The sequence below is a fragment of the Hyla sarda genome, chromosome 3, assembly GCF_029499605.1.
Source record: "Hyla sarda isolate aHylSar1 chromosome 3, aHylSar1.hap1, whole genome shotgun sequence".
NCBI lineage: Eukaryota > Metazoa > Chordata > Amphibia > Anura > Hylidae > Hyla > Hyla sarda.
The window spans coordinates 412745547-412767831 of record NC_079191.1 but is presented as its reverse complement, the minus strand read 5'-3'; the positions used below and the strand labels follow the sequence as shown (position 1 = coordinate 412767831).

The 22285-nt window shown below is 41.5% G+C and overlaps 1 protein-coding gene across 6 annotated transcripts in view; it reads right to left on the bottom strand.

Moving 5' to 3' along the window:
* Nucleotides 1-22285, bottom strand: part of HHAT (hedgehog acyltransferase) — a 489607-nt gene that overhangs the window by 87097 nt on the left and 380225 nt on the right. The window contains exon 13 of one of the 6 annotated variants that reach the window (XR_008891670.1): nucleotides 6683-6865. The exons of the other annotated variants lie outside the window; for them this stretch is intronic. The gene's annotated coding sequence lies outside the window, so the exon portion shown is untranslated. The remainder of the gene's footprint in view (nucleotides 1-6682; nucleotides 6866-22285) is intronic. 6 annotated transcript variants of the gene reach the window in all.

The following is a 22285-nucleotide window of genomic DNA, read 5'->3' as shown; positions in this document are numbered from 1 at the left end:
CCCATATGTGACCCTAAACTGTTGCCTTGAAATACGACAGGGCTCCAAAGTGAGAGCGCCATGCGCATTTGAGGCCTGAATTAGGGACTTGCATAGGGGTGGACATAGGGGTATTCTACGCCAGTGATTCCCAAATAGGGTGCCTCCAGCTGTTGTAAAAGTCCCAGCATGCCTGGACAGTCAGTGGCTATCTGGTAATACTGGGAGCAGTTGTTTTGCAACAGCTGGAGGCTCCGTTTTGGAAACAGTGGCATACCAGACGTTTTTCATTTTTATTGGGGAGGGGAGGGGGGCTGTGTAGGGGTATGTGTATATGTAGTGTTTTTTACTTATTATTTTATTTTGTGTTAGTGTAGTGTAGTGTTTTTAGGGTACAGTCGCACGGGCGGGGGTTCACAGTAGTTTCTCGCTGGCAGTTTGAGCAGCGGCAGAAAATTTGCCTCAGCTCAAACTTGCAGCCGGATACTTACTGTAATCCTCCGCCCATGTGAGTGTACCCTGTACATTCACATTGGGGGGGGGAACATCCAGCTGTTGCAAAACTACAACTCCCAGCATGTACGGTCTATCAGTGCATGCTGGGAGTTGTAGTTTTGCAACAGTTGGAGACACACAGGTTGTGAAACACCGAGTTTGGCAACAAACTCAGTGTTTTGCAACCAGTGTGCCTTCAGCTGTTGCAAAAGCTACAACCCCCAGCATGTACGGACAGCGGAAGGGCATGCTGGGTGTTGTAGTTATGCAACAGCGGGAGGCATACTACTTTGGCTGGGGATGCTGGGGATTGTAGTTATGCACCAGCTGGAGACACACTGGTTTGCTACTTAACTCAGTGTGCCTTCAGCTGTTGCAAAACTACAACTCTCAGCAGTCACCGACAGCCAACGGGCATGCTGGGAGTTGTAGTTATGCAACCAGCAGATGCACCACTACAACTCCCAGCATGCACTTAAGCTGTTTGTGCAAGCTGGGAGTTGTAGTTACACAACAGCTGAAGGTACACTTTTCCATAGAAAGAATGTGCCTCCAGCTGTTGCAAAACCATAAGTCCCAGCATGCCCATAAGTGCATGCTGGGAGTTGTGGTGGTCTGCCTCCTCCTGTTGCATAACTACAGCTCCCAGCATGCCCTTTTTGCATGCTGGGAGCTGTTGCTAAGCAACAGCAGGAGGCTGTCACTCACCTCCTGCTGCTGCCTGATCGCCGCACAGGTCAGTCCCGCCGCCGCCGTCGCTCCTGGGGCCCCGATCCCAACATTAACGCCGGGGATCAGGGTCCCCAGCACCAGGGGTGCACGTCCCGCACCCGCTCACGTCCTCCGGAAGAGGGGCGGAGTGGGTGAGGGAGTGACACCCGCAGCAGGCGCCCTGATTGGTCGGCCGGTAATCCGGCCGACGAATCAGGGCGATCGTGAGGTGGCACCAGTGCCACCTCACCCCTGCAGGCTCTGGCTGTTCGGGGCCGTCTCTGACGGCCCCGATCAGCCAGTAATTCCGGGTCACCGGGTCACTGGAGACCCGATTGACCCGGAATCGCCGCAGATCGCTGGACTGAATTGTCCAGCGATCTGCGGCCATCGCCGACATGGGGGGCATAATGACCCCCCTGGGCGATATGCCGCGATGCCTGCTGAACGATTTCAGCAGCCATTGGGCACCGGCTCCCCTCTGGCTAGCGGCGGGGGGGGGGGGCGGGAAAGGACAGGACGTACTCCTACGTCCTCGGTCCTTAAGGACTCGGAAACGGGGGCGTAGGAGTACGTCCATTGTCCTTAAGGGGTTAAAGGGGTATTCCAGGCAAAAACTTTTTATATCAACTTTTTATATCAACTGGCTCCAGAAAGTTAAACAGATTTGTAAATTACTTCTATTAAAAAATCTTAATCCTTTCAGTACTTATGAGCTTCTGAAGTTAAGGTTGTTCTTTTCTGTCTAAGTGCTCTCTGATGACACATGTCTCGGGAAACGCCCAGTTTAGAAGCAAATCCCCATAGCAAACCTCTTCTAAACTGGGCGTTTCCCGAGATATGTGTCATCAGAGATTACTTAGACAGAAAAGAACAACCTTAACTTCAGAAGCTCATAATTCCTGAAGGATTAAGATTTTTTAATAGAAGTAATTTACAAATATCAAATCTGTTTAACTTTCTGGAGCCAGTTGATATATATATAAAAAAGTTTTTGCCTGGAATACCCCTTTAAAATATAGTACTTGTTCTATTGTGATTATGGGAATTTAGGTTGCATATAGGAAGCACTATGGTGTATTGATATTGGTATCCATTTTCCCTATTTCTGCATTTTTAGTTCACTTATTTTATTATTAATTATTTTTATTATTATTTACCCCTTGCCGCAAAACGCTGGGTTTTTACGGCGCTGCGGCACAGGAGGGTTATGAAGCGAGCTCAGGAGCTGAGCTCGCATCATACCCGCACGGTCCCGGCTGCTATCAGCAGCCAGGACCTGTGGCTAATGCTGAACATCGCCGTTACGGCAGATGTCCGGCATTAACTCTTTAGCGCGGCGATCAAAGTTGATCGCTGCATCTAAAAGTGAAAGCAATACCATCCCGGCAGCTCAGTCAGGCTAATCGGGACATCACGATAAAATCGCGATGTCCCGTTCAGCTGGGACGCAGCAGGAGGGTGCAGTACCTTCCTCCTGTGTGTCCGAACGGCGATTGACTGCTGCAAGCCTGAAATCTAGGCTTGAGCAATCAACCACCGATAACACTGATCAATGCAAAGTTATGCCTTTGCAGTGATCTGTGGAAAAGATCAGTGTGTGCAGTGTTATAGGTCCCTATGGGAGCTTTAACACTGCAAAAAAAAGTGAAAAAAATAAGTGAATAAAGATCATGTAACCCCTTGCCTAATGAAAGTTTTAATCACCCCCCTTTTCCCATAAAAAAAAACTGTGTAAATAAAAATAAACATATGTGGTATCACTGCGTGTGTAAACGTCCAAACTATAAAAATATATTGTTAAATAAACTGCATGGTCAATGGCGTACGCGCAAAAAAATTCCAAAGTACAAAAAAAGTATTTTTGTTCACTTTTTATAACATAAAAATATGAATAAAAAGCTATCAAAAAGTCTGATCAAAACAGGAATGGTACAGATAAAAACTTCAGATCACGGCATAAAAAATGAGCCATCATTCTGTCCCGTACATGGAACAATAAAAAAGTTATAGGGGTCAAAAGATGACAATTTTAAACGCATACATTTTCCTGCATGTAGTTATGATTTTTTTCCAAAGTAATAAAAAATCAAACCTATATAAGTAGGGGATCATTTTAATTTTATGGACCTACAGAATAAAGATAAAGTGTTATTTTGAATGAAAAATGTACTGCGTAGAAACAGAAGCCCCCAAAATTCACAAAATGGTGTATTTCTTCCATTTTGTCTCACAATTATTTTTTTTTCCGTTTCGCCGTAGAGTTTTGGGTAAAATGACTGATGTTACTACAAAGTAGAATTGGTGGCGCAAAAAATAAGCCATGATATGGATTTTTAGGTTCAAAATTTAAAGAGTTATGATTTTTTTTTTAAGTAAGGAGGAAAAAAACGAAAGTGCAAAAACAGAAAAACGCTTGGTCCTTAAGGGGTTAATATACACATTTCTCTATCTAGCCTCAGGGTCTGATTTCTTGTTTGTTGCAGATTTTGCAAAGTTTTTGGAAAGGTTTTTGTGACCATTCAAAGCTAAAATATAGGCAGTGCCATAGAGAGGGCACTGCTTTGTCAAATATTTGCCTCATACTTTAAAGTCTTTATACTATGCCACTAACCCTTTGTAGTTACATAGTCCATCTTATTGTACACAAATCGTGAGCAACAAAATTAGGTTCTGTTTATACTTTTTATGCCATATACAATACCAGAACCCCAAAATGTAGAGATCCTATTAAAGGTCAATGGTGTGCATTTGCATTCATGTGGATTTATTGAAAAGCGGGTCAAGCTCTTACGTACCGTCTATAACAGATGAAAGCCATCGCGCTATTGTGAATGAAGCCTAAACTGGATGATCTATATGTATAGAGATATATTTCTACACGTAGAAGCACAACCTATTTTGTTTTTGAAGGTGAACATTCTCTTAGCAACAATATTTTCCAGGTAAGGATTGTTTCATGCCTGTATTCTTTAACCTAATGGAACAAAGCATTAAACCGCCAGGTCTTAGGCAAGCCATAAAGCATCCACTTCAAGTCAACGATGCCATCCCTAAAGCCACAAAACTATCATAAAATAAACATTTGAGCCGCCCGCTCTGCTGTAGCTTTCTTAAAGTGTCATAAAATGCACTATGCCAATGCTTTAAATTAAGTCAAGTGCACCACAAGCTTACGGGAGGGAGATTGGATGTCACTCTAAAGTATTTCCAATATTTAGGATTCCTCTAAAGGCAGCCAGATATTAGACATTACTGCTAAAACTGGCTCTGATCAATGACTCGGGTCAATGCATTTTAGGTCATTTTAGAGATAAAACAACACTAAACAAACCATAGGTCAATATTAAGAACACTAAAAACACAAAAGAAAAATTGAGATTTACTACAAAAATTCCCTAATATTTATTGTGCATTTTCATAATTTTTCAAAAATATTCAAGTGATTATCATACCGGCCAGTACTATAAATAATAGTTTTATGTATGTTATTACCCTAAAGTCAGCAAACTTTTCCCTTATCATAACTCTCTCAACATGTTTTTCATGACTATGTAACTTTATTTTGTAAAAAGTATGGAGTTCCTTTAGGATGTCATAGCCTTATGTAATTTCCCATTATAGTTGAAAGCCCCGGGACACCTGGCCGGCCTCTACAAAAGTGGTGAATTTTTTATGTAAAAAATGTACTGAATAAATAATAAGGGATTCTAAAAACTGACTATGGATAGCCTGCTGGGCATTTACTGTAAGCTTGTCAACCCTGTAGGACCCAAGAAATCTCCTCTCAGCTATTAAAAAACTGTGCTTTGATGTTTTTACTTCAAAAATCAAACTTTGCTTTTGGGAAATATCTTTGTGTGAAAATAAATGCATTTTCTAAAATTTGGAGTGTGTTGGTCCTGGCGGTTCAGGCAGTGTCGGTCTTATTTTGGGTAAGGTACTGTGTGATACCTGTTGGTACCCCCTTAAGATGTGTTGTTTAACAGTGTACCAATAACTATACAGTGCCTAGTCGGAACTATTACAGCTGCCATTTTTCAAAATAAATAAACAAATAGTTAAGCATAACTAAAAAGTTTTGTGAAAAATGACTATGGTGCAGCACTGTGCACTACAGTAATTTTTCTAAATTACACAAATGATTAAAGAGTTTTCCCCGCTCTATGCCATTTGTAACGTAGCATTATGAGGCCGAGCCTCCTGCTTGGTCTCCAAGGTTACCGTACCTAGTGCAAGACCTAGAGCAGTAAAATTGCGTAACACCGAGTCTCAACTACCTAAGAGACCAAGCAGGAGGCTCGTCTTATAATGCTGCGGTATGAGTGGCATGAAACAGAGGAAAACAGAGCTCATTGTAAGTGTAAGGTTGTGCTTCTCTTAGACTATGTTTGCAAACATTTTCTCAAGTTGAATCATCCAAGAAAGATAAAGAAAGAAGCAGACCACTCACCGGTCCGATGCTGTGAACTTTTATTGAAAAGAGGATACAGTGGCTACATATGGGTTGATGTTAATGGCAGGGCAGGAGGTGTTACAGAGCACCATCTGAAGCGACGGCGCCGTTTCACACCCACAGGGCATTTCTTCAGGCCCAGAATTGACAATTGGCGCCGTCGTTTCGGACGGGACTCTGTAACACCTCCTGCCCTGCAATTAACATCGACCCGTATGTAGCCACTGTATCCACTTTTCAATAAAAGTACACAGCATCGGACCGGTGAGTGATCCGCTTCTTTCTTTATCTTTCTTGGATGATTCATTTTGCAATACCTGCACCAGAGTGAGCACCTCCGATTTAACAGCTGTTCTGAATAAGCGCTCAGCCCCCTGACAGCAGTAGACACTGTGCTTTGCATCCCGAGGCAGTGCCAGGTGTCTTGCTTGATTTCTGATTTTCTCAAGTTGGATTCCTGGGGTTTCTTTGAACCCAATAAGAAGGTTATCAAAAGTCCAAAGCAACAAGTGCTCTAATTTTTGTTGGCAAAATAATTTCAGCCTCAAAAATGCTTGGCCAAGGTCTAAGGCGATGTTCACACAATGGAATTTCTGTGCAGAATTCCACATGGATATTCCGATGCAAAAGAGTCCCCTTGATTTCGATGGGATTCTGCTGTGCTGTGCACCGGATGCAATCTGCACAGGAGATGTCTCTGCCATGGCAATCCCAATTCCATAATGCGCAGAAAGAATGACTATGGGAAATGCATTTCTGAGCAGTCCTAGTGCTGGCATGTTCCGCTGTCAGTTGAATGTCCACACAGAAATTTACCCTGCGGACACTCCACCATGTAAACATAGCCTAACAAGCCCTACTAATAGTGTGGATTTACTGAGCATAGAGAAAAACATTTAAAACGTCAAATGGGGACATTTAAGCCCAGCATCGAGACCAACTGGGAACTCTCCCAAACAGCCACTTTGGCAAGGGTTTACATTACCCCGCCCTACTGTTACATAGATACATATGAATGGGAATAGGGATACTTCAGCTCACCTATAAAGCCAAAAGCTGCACTCGGATCGGTGTATTTCCCTTTGTGGGAGTGGACCTATCACCTGGCGCCAGGTGCTCCTCGTGCTGGCTGATGGGTCTCCTTCCCATAAAGGTATGGCTGTAGTGATAGCACATTAGAATGAGTAAGGATGGTAAGACTGGCTGAAACGAGTCACTTTTATCCTGTTATGGTGGAAATAAAGAAAAGAATCTTATTGCACAAGTACCTGCGCTGGACTTTTGTTTATTATTGACTGTGACATAGTACAGTGAAAAGACACATGTCCATCATGTTCAACCAAGTAAGGAAGGAGATGGAAGGAGGAAAGGGGTACGGGGGTGGATGAAGGGCAGGGTATGTGATGCTATATTACTACATACACATTACTAAATACACATTCTATTTTGTTCTAAGAATTTGTCTAAGCCTGTTTTGAAGCCCAAAATGTGACTCGGTTCATGAAACTGCCCTGGCAAAATCTGAACTGTTGGCAAGTATGACTTTATCATTGTCTTTGTTGTCATTAATGGATTGAAAGGATTGTGAATTCATAATTCTTAGGTACCCCTGGAGTAGACCACGCAAGCAAGTGTAGCTGAGCTGATGTCACCAAGTCATGGTACAAGGTCAACAAGCAAAGTATAGTCTGTTGGACCAAGGGTCGTGGCAGGCATTATACAGTCAGCAACAGTGGGCAGGCAAAGATTTGTGCAGGCAGCAGACAACAGGAGGTGCTATAACAGAGCACTAGTATCAATGGCCTTTTTGCATAGGCCCCTTATGAAACCCAGGACCCTCACCACCCAGGTCATGGTTATGATGGCCCAATGCCGGATCACAGCGTTGCAGATCATAGAAGAAGAACACTGGACCCCACACACTTTGCGCCTGCGACTCATGACACAAGCAAAGCAGTCAACAAATTTCATCTAATGCTCTACCCGCCCCTATACAAAGTTTTTCTAAGGTAGAAATGGGAATAAGAATTTATCTTTTTTGGGGGGATTCCCACATGGTAGTAAGTTTGGGAAGATCAGTCCCAGCATGCAGGGAGTTGTAGTTTTGCAACAACTAGAGGTTCACAGTTTGGAGACCATTCTAGTGGTTCTAGCTATACTACGCAGTTAAAGGGTCTCTGTGATGCTGAACTTGTATGCATAGACAAACAAAGAGAAAAAAAGGTAAGAATCATTTTTGGAAATTTTTGCCCAAAACAAATATACCAAAATATATTGAATAAAATTTTTCATGCAAATTTTTTTGTGAGCATGAAAAAAATGGACATTTTGTTACTGACCAACGTCTTAAAATGGGTATCTATCGCTTATTTTCGAGACAAAAAGTAATCCCTGCCCAAGTTCCTGACGCTGAACCAGCTCTGAGGCCATTTCATTTATTTTGCTGTTTGTTTCCAATACTGATCTGCCATTATAGAAAATCAGCAGCGTGGCAGGAAACGTGTTTTCTTTTCTTCTTCCCAACACAAACACATCTAAGATCCTCAAACAATCCAGCTGTCCCCGTCTTCTGAGAATTACATAAAACAAGTGATGGCGAGCGGCGAGGTCTGTGTTCCGGTGATAAGTCCCTGTCTCTCTTAACACTGACTTATGTTCTCTCTGACAAAACATTTCAACTACGACATTCATTTATCTTTTTGTATTTATCGGCGTTAACTTGTCTGGTGCCATTAGGGGAGGGGCAGGTTAATGCGGCTGTTTTAGTAAAATCGCAGAATAGTTTTACGTGATGATACTATTTAATGATATTACATGGCAACCTTTAGATGCCCATAGCAGTTGGATAGTTATATGATCATTTGTGGGTCGTATCAAAATTAGCAGTTTATAGACCTCGGATCCTGGCTCCTATCAGCAAATGGTGGACATCAGCGATCCCACTGATGTCTGCCATTAAAGGGGTACTCCGCTGCTCAGCGTTTGTAACAAACTGTTCTGAACGCTGGAGACGGTGCCGGGAGCTTGTGATGTCACAATCCCGCCCCCTCCTGATGTCACGTACTGCCCCCTCAATGAAAGTCTATGGGAAAGCGTCACGCCCCTTCCCATTGCCCCTTTCCCAATAAATATTGTATTGTCATCAAAAAAGATCAAAAACACAAATCATATACATAATAGGTATTGCCACGTCCATAATGACGTGTACTATAAAACTATCATGTAAATTATCCAGCACGGTGAACAACAAAGATCAAAAAAAGAGCAAAATTCACCAATTTTGGTACAAGTAGCGGAATAAAAAAGATCAAAAGGTAGCATGTATCACAAAAATGATACCAATAAAAAGTAAAGCTTATCCCACAAAAAAATAAGCCCTAACTCAATGGCTTCTGATGAAAAATAAAAAAGTTATAGCTGTTGGAAAATGAATGGCAGGAAAATAATTTTGCCCAGAAAAGGAAAAAGCTATATAAAATGGGTATCACCATCGTACTGACCCACAGAATAAATATAACATCACTTTTACTGCACAGTGTACACATAATAAAATAATTTAAAAAACACCAGAAACTTTCTAGTTTTTCACAATATTTTGGAGTTTTCAACAAAAAATGCTGCATGTGTCAACAAAAATGCACCAGTTATATAAAGTACAATATGTCACGAAAGAACAATCACAGAATCCCACCGCTCAGAATAAGCATTCTAGAGTTATTACCATTTAAAGACACACATGTCATATAAAAAAAATGACATGATTAGCCTGGCCATTAAGGTAAAAATGGGTCCATCCTTAATGGGTTAAAGAAGTATATTAGAAAAACTATTTATTTTCCAAGATGTATATGTTTGCCAACATATAAAAAGATTTTATATCTGACAGTGTCCATTTAAATTTCCCAAATTCTATAAGGGTATACAAATGTCATAGAGATTGTTCCTAACTAAAAAAATGGGTAGGCTGGATGAATAACTGCATTATGCCTGCTTCAATTTACCAACTCTATGACAATACAAAATGTTCATACATCTGTTTCGATGCTTCTCACTTCTCTCGCCCCAACCTACTCTCTAAACATGATCAGAAAACACAAATAACAATATAAACTGTATAAGTGAACACGAAGTGTCACGCCAAAGAAACTTTGCTTTTGAAAGTGGTAATTATGATGTTGCGCTCACATTATGGTGACAAAAGTCATAACGATTGCTAAATTATAGCTTAAGTAACACTGGCAGTCGTCCACCGGGGAAAAAGACCACAAAGAGGGTCCAAATAAATATGAAGAGTTGAGCTGGCACAATCCGCTGGAACAACAGCTAGCACTTGCTGAGCCCTGATTTTGCTAAGTGGCTCCGAGGCTTTGCCAAGACTGCACCTGCCAGGAGCTGACGGCTGCCTCTGCCCCGCTGGAATCCAGCAACAACAAAGCAAAGAAGGTGAAGCATGCAATGTGATAAGGAACAGTTTAACCTGGATAATGTAATATAATCATATTGTTTACTTGGGCTACTCCTATGGTAAATTGACTGCCCATGACCTACTTTGATTTCAAGCAGCATTGTGATTTTAAGCCACTAAGCGGATTGGTATAAATATTGTTTGGAAAAAAATAATAATAATTATGGTACTAAAACGTATATATTTTTTTCTCTTCTCTTTTAAATGTATTTTAGAAGTATTTGTTTGAGGATGTGAAGAATCCTTTTGGTCTCCACAATGCAGGGTTAATTGATGATCGGTTTGCGATCACACCTGTGAGTTGAGACCTGGGAAGAATGCAAGATCATTATGCCTCCCTGGTAGGAGTGAAATCCCATTCATTCTATATTCTGTTCTTTGTATGACTAAGGTTGACTAACGTGTCACTTTGTGTACTATGTCTATGTACCTGTAGAATATCACACAATAAAAGCTTTGTTTTATGGGAGTTGCGCTGGACATCATTCCTTGCTTCCTAAAGCTTATATTTGTTTGTAAGAAGTGAAAAAACACCATTCACAATGCACAATGAAAAACAGCATTCACAATGCAAAAAGAACTTCTTAAAGAGTACCTAATCAGTACCTAATCCTGATTATGTTAATATAATTTGAGTGTCTAGCACCTATATGTCTCTCACAAATACCTTCTATCAGTTGTTCACTTTTTGTCATTCTATGCTTTGGAGGGGGTGTGTCCTCACTCTGCATGACTTATCTTCCTCCCTGAGTGCTGGGTCTCTTCATCCAATCACTGCAGGCTGCTCTGTAACCCCCTCCTCTCTGTTTTCATGCTGTAGTCTGATAGGACAGGAGTGAGAACTGAGGAATGCTAGTGCCACCATCACTTACTTGCCTTTGTCCCTGCCTGTACTTCAGCTGGGACAAAGATGATGCTGCAGCCAGATAGGATTATGTTCTGGATGGTATGGGGACCCCTAGTGGTCTTTTTTTTTAATAAGCCATGATTTCTATAAAAAGGAGATACAACTTTCTTATGAAGTATATTAGGAAGGTTAATGTTTTGCCAAGATGTACAAAATCACCTCAAAATGGAAATGCCTTCTGCTGGACCTTTGGGGAACTTATTGTGGGTCACCTGGAGGATCCTCTAGTGCTCTGGTTGGTCAGTCTGACTTTGATCACTTGCACTTTTTTTTTAACTAATACTGAATATCCCTTCCAAATACTAAAAGGATAGGTACCTTCTTGCAGCACTCTTTCTGAAAAGAAGGAATATCAGCATAACGTCTACATTAATTATCCAGAGTAAGCTCGATTTTGTCTTTACTTTTTGTCCTTAAGTATTTCTGCTGCATGTCATTTCTATCTGTTCTAATCAGAGAATAGGACAGATTTATTATGAGCCTTGCACCAAAATAATGAATATGTCTAAAACAAGGACAGATGGTCTTATAGAAAGATGGTGACAAAATAGACATAAACTGAGAAGTTCCCTCCACTGTTTCTAACCCCTTGGCAAAGGAAGAGGTGCCAGCCCTGAGTGGCGCATAGTTGTTGCATTGTGACATTCATACTCATCCAGCTGATTGTTTGGTCAGAAAAAGGGTAAAAGTTTGAATTCACAGACAGCACCCACTATAATGGAGATCAAAGCGACCTGACCAATGCTGACCATTTTATGTTAATAGACTTATAGATATATTAAGAGACTGAGAGATGACCATAGGGAATGCAAATAGGGCCCATTTGTATGGGCAGACGATCCAATGGAGGATCCCAGAGCTGGCTGAATGTTGATAGAACATTGATCCAGGAATTTATTCAGATTGCCATATTGGTGGTGTTCAGGTCAGGCCATTGGGTACCTAGACACCATTCCATGTATGATGATAATTAAACTAAGCGGGTTTGAGGATTTTGAGTGGTCAGAGGTTTTTGTCCATCAATCATGATGACTACTTCTCTTACTTAACACTAGATGAACTGCTTTACCAAGTATACATTTTGTTTCTTGTAAATAAAGGAAACTTTTGGCAAACCAAAGCCCCATTGGATTCTGTTGGCTGCAGGCAGCACATTTTGCTTATGTACTAAACATCTGCCAAATGTAATTTATGGTTCCTTCTATCCCCTGTTTGGTCGGCCCTAAAAACTAATAAGCAGAATTCGCCATTATAGATACTCTGTTACCCAAATTGTCTTCACTTTTTAGTTAACAAATGTTGTGGTCAATGTTGGGCCACAAAGAGAAAAATACAGATGTATAGAAGCAGAGGTGCTTCATGTGCCATTACCACTAATAACTAAAATACAGTACATGGACAGATTCATGCTCAGCTTGGATGGTTGTATAGGAGGCACAAAACCTAAAATTGGCATTGTTATGAAAACATAAAAGTTCTGATATGTCGTAGAGAGTTAGAGACATAAAAAGAACAAGTCGGGAGGAGTGCGCATTTAGTGTGTTCTCTCTTGGCTCTGTGTCACATGACTAAAAAAGTAATTCTATGGTCTCAGACACAAAGCAGAGAGAGAAGCATACAGTAGTGCTTCTCTCTCCCCGCTTGTTCTCATAAACAGAAAAAGAAAACAAGCGGAGCGCCACATGGGGTCATATAGTCTTAAACTTATTTAAAAGTGCCAGTAGAGCCGCTCATCTGGGTGGGTTGTAGTGTAGTCACAACTCCATACATGGCCCATCAATCCCTCTTCGGGGAGAAGAATAGTAGTAGTGTGGATAATAGGTTTTATGCAGCAACAAGTCACTTGAGCACCCCTTTTTGACCAGCAGAGGGGTCTAAATATGCACCAAATAAAGCTAAGAATTGATTGAGTCCAATATGAATGCGTTTTTGTAGGATACAACATCCTTCCCCAGATAACAGGACTAGGTTGTATCCTTCGAAAACACATTTATATTGGACTCAATAGATAAGGATACATTCTTAGCTTTTTTAGATTAGTAATGGTTCTCCTTTGCACTACTTGAGACACAGATTTTTTAGCATTCTCTTCCTGCACGTTCTCGTCATTGGTTTGGAACTGAACTCACAGACCTCATCCAATGAAAACTTTATCATATGCAAATTCTGTCAATGCATTTGGAAGAGATGGTGAAATTGTGCCAATCCCTAAATACTAATTCTGGTGTGAAATAACGGTGACATTTTCACCATCACTTCCCAAGGCACTCCTAGTCCATCTCTGTTAATGGTTGCCCGTTTAAAGTGGTTGTCCAGCTATTTTAAATTTTTTTTTAAATAGTCTAGTTGGAAAAATAAATAAAACAAAGAAAGGAAATGACTAGGAATCACTGACTAAGGAATGTCACCGTTGCAGACAGCGATAGGTTGAGCTGGTATTTCCTGTGTGTTAAGACTCGGTACCGGGAAGTGGAGATCAGTGGGGCAGCATTGGAACAGCATAGGTGTCAGCAGTAAGGAAGTTAGAAAGGTTTTTTTGACACCTAAAAAAATAAAAAAATAAAAATACCTGCAGACAACCCCTTTAGGTTATTAACAACCTGAAGCTTTTATAACCTATTCAGGTAAAACACTGGCACCTGTGATAATACAAATGCTGCATAAAAGAAATATAACCACACGTGTGGAAATCAGCCCTGATATGTCTATATGTAACTAATAACAAATAAATCCGCAGATTAACTAGTAACGAATAACCTGCGTGTGGCTCCTAAGTGACGGATAAAAAATAATTATGAGTATGTAATGAAATAATTCTGACTGATGATACTTGTTACAAAAACATTGGCAGATGTCTCCAGGATTTGGCTTGGTACATGTTTGTTTATATGAGAATGCCGGGATTTGGGACTCATCTGGCAGGATTCTGATGTAGCAATCTGACTGTAGTCTGGAGATAACACATTAGCATTACACAATGCGTCATTAATACAGCACTAAGTATACCGATAGCAAACCCACTCAAATAAATTACATCCAATAAAGTTTTTGTGTGTGTTTAGTTGATCTCTAGATTACCTATACATCTGCATCACACTTCATCAGAAAACATTGATAAATGGTGACAATACCTTTTATTTTTTTCCAGTAAAATGAAATGCGTGGTTGGCCTGGGCCTACCATCCACTTATCCTATACAATCACAAGCCTCTTGTAATAGTATGTAGGAAAAAGCTATAGGTGCCCATACAACAGACCAATCTCAACTAAAACGAACAATGGTTTTTAGCTAGTCAATGAAAGATTGTTATTGTCTGTTATTGTGGACATTTTTGGGTGAAAGTTGGACTATTCGTTGAGGAAAGATCTTTTGTGTGTGAAAGAATATTCTCAAAGCGTTAGAATATTTCCGAAAATGTATCATGAATGGCCAGCTTGAACAACTTTAATGGCCAATATGGCCTAAAATGTCTCTGGCTGCACCTGTAAAACGATTGTTTGTAAGGTGATTGTTTATTTAACAGTTGTTCAACCGTTAACCTACTTGTGTTTCATGTGTATGGACACCTTAAAGGGTTATTCCAGGCAAAAACATCTTATTCCCTATCCAAAGGGTTCTCCCTGCAGCACCCGCATGCATTTTTCAAAACCTCCGGGTTTCCGGGACTGGGGACGTGACGTCACGCCACGCCCCCTCCATTCATGTCTATGGGAGGGGGCGTGATGGCCGCCACGCCCCCTCCCATAGACATGAATGGAGGGAGCATCGCGTGACGTCACATCCCCAGTCCCGGAAACCGAGAGGTTTCCGAAATTGGAGACGCAGCCCCGCATAGAATGCAGGTGCTACAGGGAGATCGCGTGGGGTCCCAGCAGCGGGCCCCCCGCGATCAGACATCTTATCCCCATGTTTTTGCCAGGACTACCCCTTTAAAGAATCAGCTTGTCTTACAGGCCCCAAGTTTACTTATGTCATTAAAGGAGTTTTGCAGGAATAGGACAATACAACTAATTTCTTTAAAGGGTTATTGTCAGCAGTGTCACCCACACTAACCAATGATACTGGCTGGTAGAGCGAGTGACACTGATTAAAATGATACCTAACATGCCCGAATCTGTTGCTGCATTCCAGCAATATCCATATTTCTATGAATATGCAAATGAGCACCCAGGAGCACAGGCAGGGTTACGATCTGAGCCACGGGCACAGTGACGCCAGCGCTGTTTGTTCAAAGCTCAGTCTGGCGGCTTCTTTGCATGTGCTTCTTCCTTGGGTACACCCGGCAGCAGCCACAGTGCTGAAACCATTGTATATCGGAAGCACACCTTTATGATTCTGCCTTCCTCTAACATCATCTGTTGGGGAACAATCAGGATACCCTCATACTATTGGTTCTAAAGCCAACGAAATGTCAACTAAAAATAGGAAAAAGTGAGGCTTAAATTGGGTACTCTGCCCCTAGACATCTTACCTTTGGATAGGGGATAAGATGTCTGATCGAGTGGGTCCCGCCGCTGGGGACCCCTGCACTCTCCCTGCTGCACCCAGTATTCTTTAGATCGTCGGCTGCAGCGCCGGAGGCTCGTGACGTCACAGGCGCGCCCTGCTCCTGATGTCACGGCCACGTCCCCTCAATGCAAGTCTATGGGAGGGAGCGTGATGGGGCCATAGACTTGCACTGAGGGGGCATGGCCATGATATTACAAGCGGGGCGTGACCGTGACGTCAGTCTTCTGGCACGAAGCAAAGTTTGCTCCATGCACCGGATGTCTGGAGTGCGGTAGCCAAGATCGCAGGGGTCCCCAGCGGCGGGACCCACGCGATCAGACATCTTATCTCCTATCCTTTGGATAGGGGGTAAGATGTCTAAAGGCGGAGTACCCCTTTAAAAAAATGTAAGTAGATAACTAATACAGATAAAGCAAGTCCTTTCATATACAGTCATGGTCGTAAATGTTGGCACCCCTGAAAGTTTTCAGGAAAATGAAGTATTTTTCACACAAAAGGATTGCAGTAACACATGTTTTGCTATACACGTTTATTCCCTTTGTGTGTATTGGAACTAAACCAAAAAAGGGAGTAAAAAAAAAAGCAAATTGGACATAATGTCACACCAAACTCCAAAAATGGTCTGGACAAAAGTATTGGTACCCTTAATGTAATATTTGGTTGCACACCCTTTGGAAAAAATTACTGAAATCAGTCGCTTCCTATAACCATCTATAAGCTTCTTACACCTCTCATTGGGATTTGGATCTGGACTCATTGCTGCCACTTCAGAACTCTCCATCGCTTTGTTGCCGTCCATTTCTTGACGTATGTTTGGGGTCATTGTCCTATAGGAAGACCCAAGATCTTGGATGCAAACCCAGCTTTCTGACACTGGGCTGTACAGTGTGAACCAAAATCCATTGGTAATCCTCAGATTTCATGATGCCTTGCACACATTCAAGGCCAGTGCCAGAGGCAGCAAAACAACCCCAAAACATCATTGAACCTCCACCATATTTCACTGTATGCACTGTGTTCTTTCTTTATAGGCCTCATTCCATTTACGGTAAACAGTAGAATGATGTGCTTTACCAAGAAGCTTGATCTTGGTCTCATCTGTCTACAAGACATTTTGGCAAAATGTAGTCTTGCTTTTTATGTCTCTGTGTCAGCAGTGGGGTCCTCCTTGGTCTCCTGCCATAGCGTTTCATTTCATTTAAATGTCGATGGATAGTTTGCGCTGACACTGATGCTCCCTGAGCCTGCAGGACAACTTGAATATCTTTGGAACTTGTTTGGGGCTGCTTATCCACCATCCGTACTATGCGTTGACACCTTTCATCAATTTTTCTCTTCCGTCCACGCCCAGGGAGATTAGCTACAGTGCCATGGGTTGCAAACTTCCTGATAATGTTGCGCACTGTGGACAAAGGCAAATCTAGGTCTCTGGAGATGGACTTGTAACCTTAAGATTGTTGATATTGTTCCGAAATGTTGGTTCTGAAATCCTCAGACAGTTCTCTTCTCCTCTTTCTGTTGTCCATGCTTAGTGTGGCACACACAGACACACAATGCAAAGACTAAGTGAACTTCTCTCCTTTTTATCTGCTTTCAGGTGTGATTTTTATATTGTGCACACCTGTTACTTGCCCCAGGTGAGTTTAAAGGAGCATCACATGCTTGAAACAATCTTATTTTTCCATAATTTTGAAAGGGTGCCAATAATTTTGTCCAGCCCATTTTTGGAGTTTGGCGTGACATTACATCCGATTTGCTTTTTTTCCTCCCTTTTTTTTTTGTTTAGTTCCAATACACACAAAGGGAATAAACATGTGTATAGCAAAACATGTGTTACTGCAATCCTTTTTCTGTGAGAAATACTTCATTTTCTTGAAAAATTTCAGGGGTGCCAACATTTACGGCCATGACTGTAAAAGTGAGAAAAATCTACTGGGAGCTGTAAATCACTGTCTATGTAGAGGACAGGAGCTTCTTCAGGGTCCTGTACAGTACACACGGTGTCCTGGACCTGTTGTCCAAAGGAGCAGCTAACCCTGGCACAGGTAAAGAGGAGTACAGGACATGTAATACCTCCCTGTACTGTAGGAGGCACTGCCAGACAGCCAGTCAGTGCCTGCACTTCAGTAATACAGGGGTTTTACCAGTGAATGCGCATTCTGATTGGTCAGTTCTTCCGGCCATTGACACATTGCACAGTTCTGGACTTTCTGTAGCATTGAATGTTGAGTCTGGTTTCCAGTTACAATGGTCCGGACAAGACCTGAGTCCTTCATGAGTTAAGGGACCACTGTACTGACCGTCTTATACATACAGTATAAGGTCTACGTCTACTCATCTTGGTAAGTTTTAAGCTTTTATGGATATTAAACATCAATATGACTCAGAATATTTTCTGATTTAATCGCTCGAAAAAATCAATGGACTATGAAGAATTAATACCAAGGTAATTTATATTTTCTCTGTGTTCTTTATAAGGTTCTGTGAAATAAAATTGCTGTAACCTTTAACAAGTTGTTGAGCATAGCTTAAGGATAAAAAACGAAACGTGAATAAGTAGCTAAGACATTGTGAATATTTTATATTTTAATTGGCGCCATGTACTTTACTCGCCGAGCATAGCGTAAAAAAGCCTTTTAACATAACCCCTTGTACATATGTCACACTTTACTGCACTATTACAGCCAATTTTGTGCTTTAAAAGTGACATTTGGGGAATAGTGCATGTTATTAGAGCTAAAGGTGAAGCAAAATAGGTGAAAAAAAGTCATATTACGTCAGGCTTAATGGGTTAAAAATATCCACCTGAAGGATAAAAGGGGAGATTTATCAAAACTTGTGTAGAGGAAGAGTGGTGCAGTTGCCCATAGCAACCATTCAGATCACTTTTTTATGTTTCAGAGGCCTTTATGAAAATGAAAGAAGCAAATGATTGGTTGCTATGGGCAACTGCACCACTCTTACTCTAAACAAGTTTTGATAAATCTCCCCCAAAGTTCTAGTATTCGAATGGTTCACAAGAACGTTCGATTCCTTCCGAAATATTTTATGGAGAATGTATGTCGGGGTTCGGAAATATCTTACTTTCTGTCATTTGTTCTGTTGCCATAATACCTGTCCACCGATTTATATCAACAATGGGGGAGATTTTAAAAACCTGAGCTGAGTTAAATCTTTACCAGTTGCCCATAGCAACCAAACAGATCGCTTCTTTCATTTTTTTTTTCTTTTTTTAATAAAGGCCTCTGAAAAATGAAAGAAGCAATTTGATTGGTTGCTATGGGCAACTGGTCAACTTTTTCTTTTTCTCAGATTTTGATAAATCTCCCCCAAACTTGTAACTTATATCAGAGAAGAACAGTTGGGGGGGGGGGGGGGGGGGTTTGGGATTTCCCATTGGTTTTACCCTGTTTTTGTGGTGTTGATGTATTGCTGTTGCTTTTTTTTAATTTTTTTTAGCTCTAGCGCAAAAACTGGCTGTGGACCACATTGGTACTGGATGTTCCTCCATCTGCCGTTCCTGTCTGCCTATACCCTGGCTATCCTGATTCCTGGATGCAGGTTGTAATCTATAATATTTTTAGCCAGGGCAAATGCAAATTCAAAAATAATGTGTACTAGTGCCGTATTTATCACATGCCAAGCAACCACTTAATTAATTTGGCGCACGTACACATTACTATCACACAAATTATGGGTGTAGAAATCCTTCCCCTACACAACATTTCCGAATAACTCTCCCCAATATGTATTGTCATAACTGGGGAAAGTTTTTGGTTGCAGACATCTCCTCATGGTATTTGGTCATTTGACAATTGCACTCCAAGATACCTGAAAATTCGTTCGGATATACCAAGTGAACCCATAAGTCAGTGTTTTCTAAACAGTGTGCCTCCAGCTGTTGCAAAACTACAACTCCCAGCATGGTTTGGCTGTCCGGGCATGCTGGGAGTTGTAGATTTGCAACAGCTGGAGACACACTGTTTGGAAAACACTGATTTATGTGAAATATTAAGTAAATCCATAAATCGGTGATTTCCAAACAGTGTGTCTCCAGCTGTTGCAAAACTACAACTCCCAGCATGCCTGGACTTCACTGCAAACCGATATCAGGTACCAAGCATGTTGAGCTTCAATGCCAATTCCTTTTGTTCTTATGGGAGATACCTCTGGCAGCAGCTTACTCCTCTTTCGCCATAGAGAACACATGTACACTTGGCTGAACAAAGCATATGGGGGGAGATTTATCAAAACCTGTGCAGAGTAAAAGTTGCCCAGTTGCCCATAGCAACCAATCAGATCGCTTCTTTCATTTTCAAAAGGGCCTGTGGAAAATGAAAGAAGTGATCTGATTGGTTGCTATGGGCAACTAGGCAACTTTTCCTCTGCACAGGTTTTGATAAATCTCCCCCATGGTGAGGACAGAAGAAATAACTTATTTGGCCAAGAGTTACTGAAGGTTGATGGTCACCATAAGGGTCTGTTCCATTCCAGAAATAGTGCCAAACCCCCCGATGAGCTGCATCTGGCATAGCAACCAGCTATTGTAAAAAAAAAATAATAATAATTTTTTTATTACATTTTTTTCACATTTTTTTACAACTCCTATAATTTAAAATTTATAGATAAAATGCATTATAAGACAGAGGCAACCTGAGAAATTATAATATAGACAGTAGGGCACAGAGTTTTCATCTTTTGGGCAAGAATATATAACTTTATATTTATCAACATTAAATGCCATCCATCTGCCAGCTTGCTGCCCATTCAGCCAGTTTATCCGCACCGCGTGCTGACTCATATGCAAATCAGAATAGATTTTAATGATTATGTCAGCAAAACAAAGTGCTACCAAGCAATATAGTGCTTAAGTATGGCCATGTGTATATATATGGCTCTGGTCACATCTGCGATGGAGGCCTAGTCAGGAACTTCCATTGCTGATTCTGTTTGACAAGAATAATAGTGCTGAATGTACCATAGCCAATATTTTAATTTGGGGTCCACTATCTCCGCTGGGGCCTGCTGTGAGACCGATCCTGAACATGGTTATGAGTAGCTACAATGCAGATGTGAATAGAGCCTAATGTACTCAATAGAAAATGCCTTTCCCAAATGTATACAAGTCCACATTGTAAATAAGAAAACCTAATCATCAATATGACATATAGACGCCACAGTCACTTAGAGTGTACCTGTTATTTCAGGTGACTTTTCAGGAGAAGCTGCTCTGCCCTTTACATAACTTGTATATCGTGTTTTGTTTTTAGAAAATTTCAGCTCTGTGGGCATCATCTATAGATTTTAGTTCACCCAAAGCTAAAGCTAATGGGTGGAAAGTAATGTCTATGGTGTCTGCCATACACTGCACTTATGCAGAGGAGGAGATCCTGCACTCCTATGTCTCTATACACTGTACACAGAGGAGGAGATCCTGCACTTCTATGTCTCTATACACTATACACACAGAGGAGGAGATCCTGCACTTCTATATCTCTATACACTGTACACACAGAGGAGGAGATCCTGCACTCCTATGTCTCTATACACTGTACACAGAGGAGGAGATCCTGCACTTCTATGTCTCTATACACTATACACACAGAGGAGGAGATCCTGCACTTCTATATCTCTATACACTGTACACACAGAGGAGGAGATCCTGCACTCCTATGTCTCTATACACTGTACACAGAGGAGGAGATCCTGCACTTCTATGTCTCTATACACTGTACACTGTACACAGAGGAGGAGATCCTGCACTTCTATGTCTCTATACACTGTATACACAGAGGAGGAGATCCTGCACTTCTATATCTCTATACACTGTACACACAGAGGAGGAGATCCTGCACTTCTATGTCTCTATACACTGTATACACAGAGGAGGAGATCCTGATCTTCTATGTCTCTATACACTGTACACACAGAGGAGGAGATCCTGCACTTCTATGTCTCTATACACTGTATACACAGAGGAGGAGATCCTGCACTTCTATATCTCTATACACTGTACACACAGAGGAGGAGATCCTGCACTTCTATGTCTCTATACACTGTACACACAGAGGAGGAGATCCTGCACTTCTATATCTCTATACACTGTACACACAGAGGAGGAGATCCTGCACTTCTATGTCTCTATACACTGTACACACAGAGGAGGAGATCCTGCACTTCTATATCTCTATACACTGTTCACACAGAGGAGGAGATCCTGCACTTCTCTGTGTCTATACACACAGAGGAGGAGATCCTGCACTTCTATGGCTCTATACACTGTACACAGAGGAGGAGATCCTGCACTTCACTGTGTCTATATACACAGAGGAGAAGATCCTGCACTTCTATGTCTATATACACTATATACACAGGTGAGGAGATCCTGCACTTCTATATCTGTATACACTGTACACACAGAGGAGGAGATCCTGCACTTCTATGTCTCTATACACTGCACTTATGCAGAGGAAGAGATCCTGCACTTCTATGTCTATATACACTATATACACAGGTGAGGAGATCCTGCACTTCTATATCTCTATACACTGTACACACAGAGGAGGAGATCCAGCACTTCTATGTCTCTATACACTGTACACACAGAGGAGGAGATCATGTAATTCTATGTCTCTATACACTGTACACACAGAGGAGGAGATCCTGCACTTCTAGGTTTATATACATTGTACACAAGGAGGAGGAGACCATGCATTCTATGTCTCTATACACTGTATACACAGAGGAGGAGATCCTGCACTT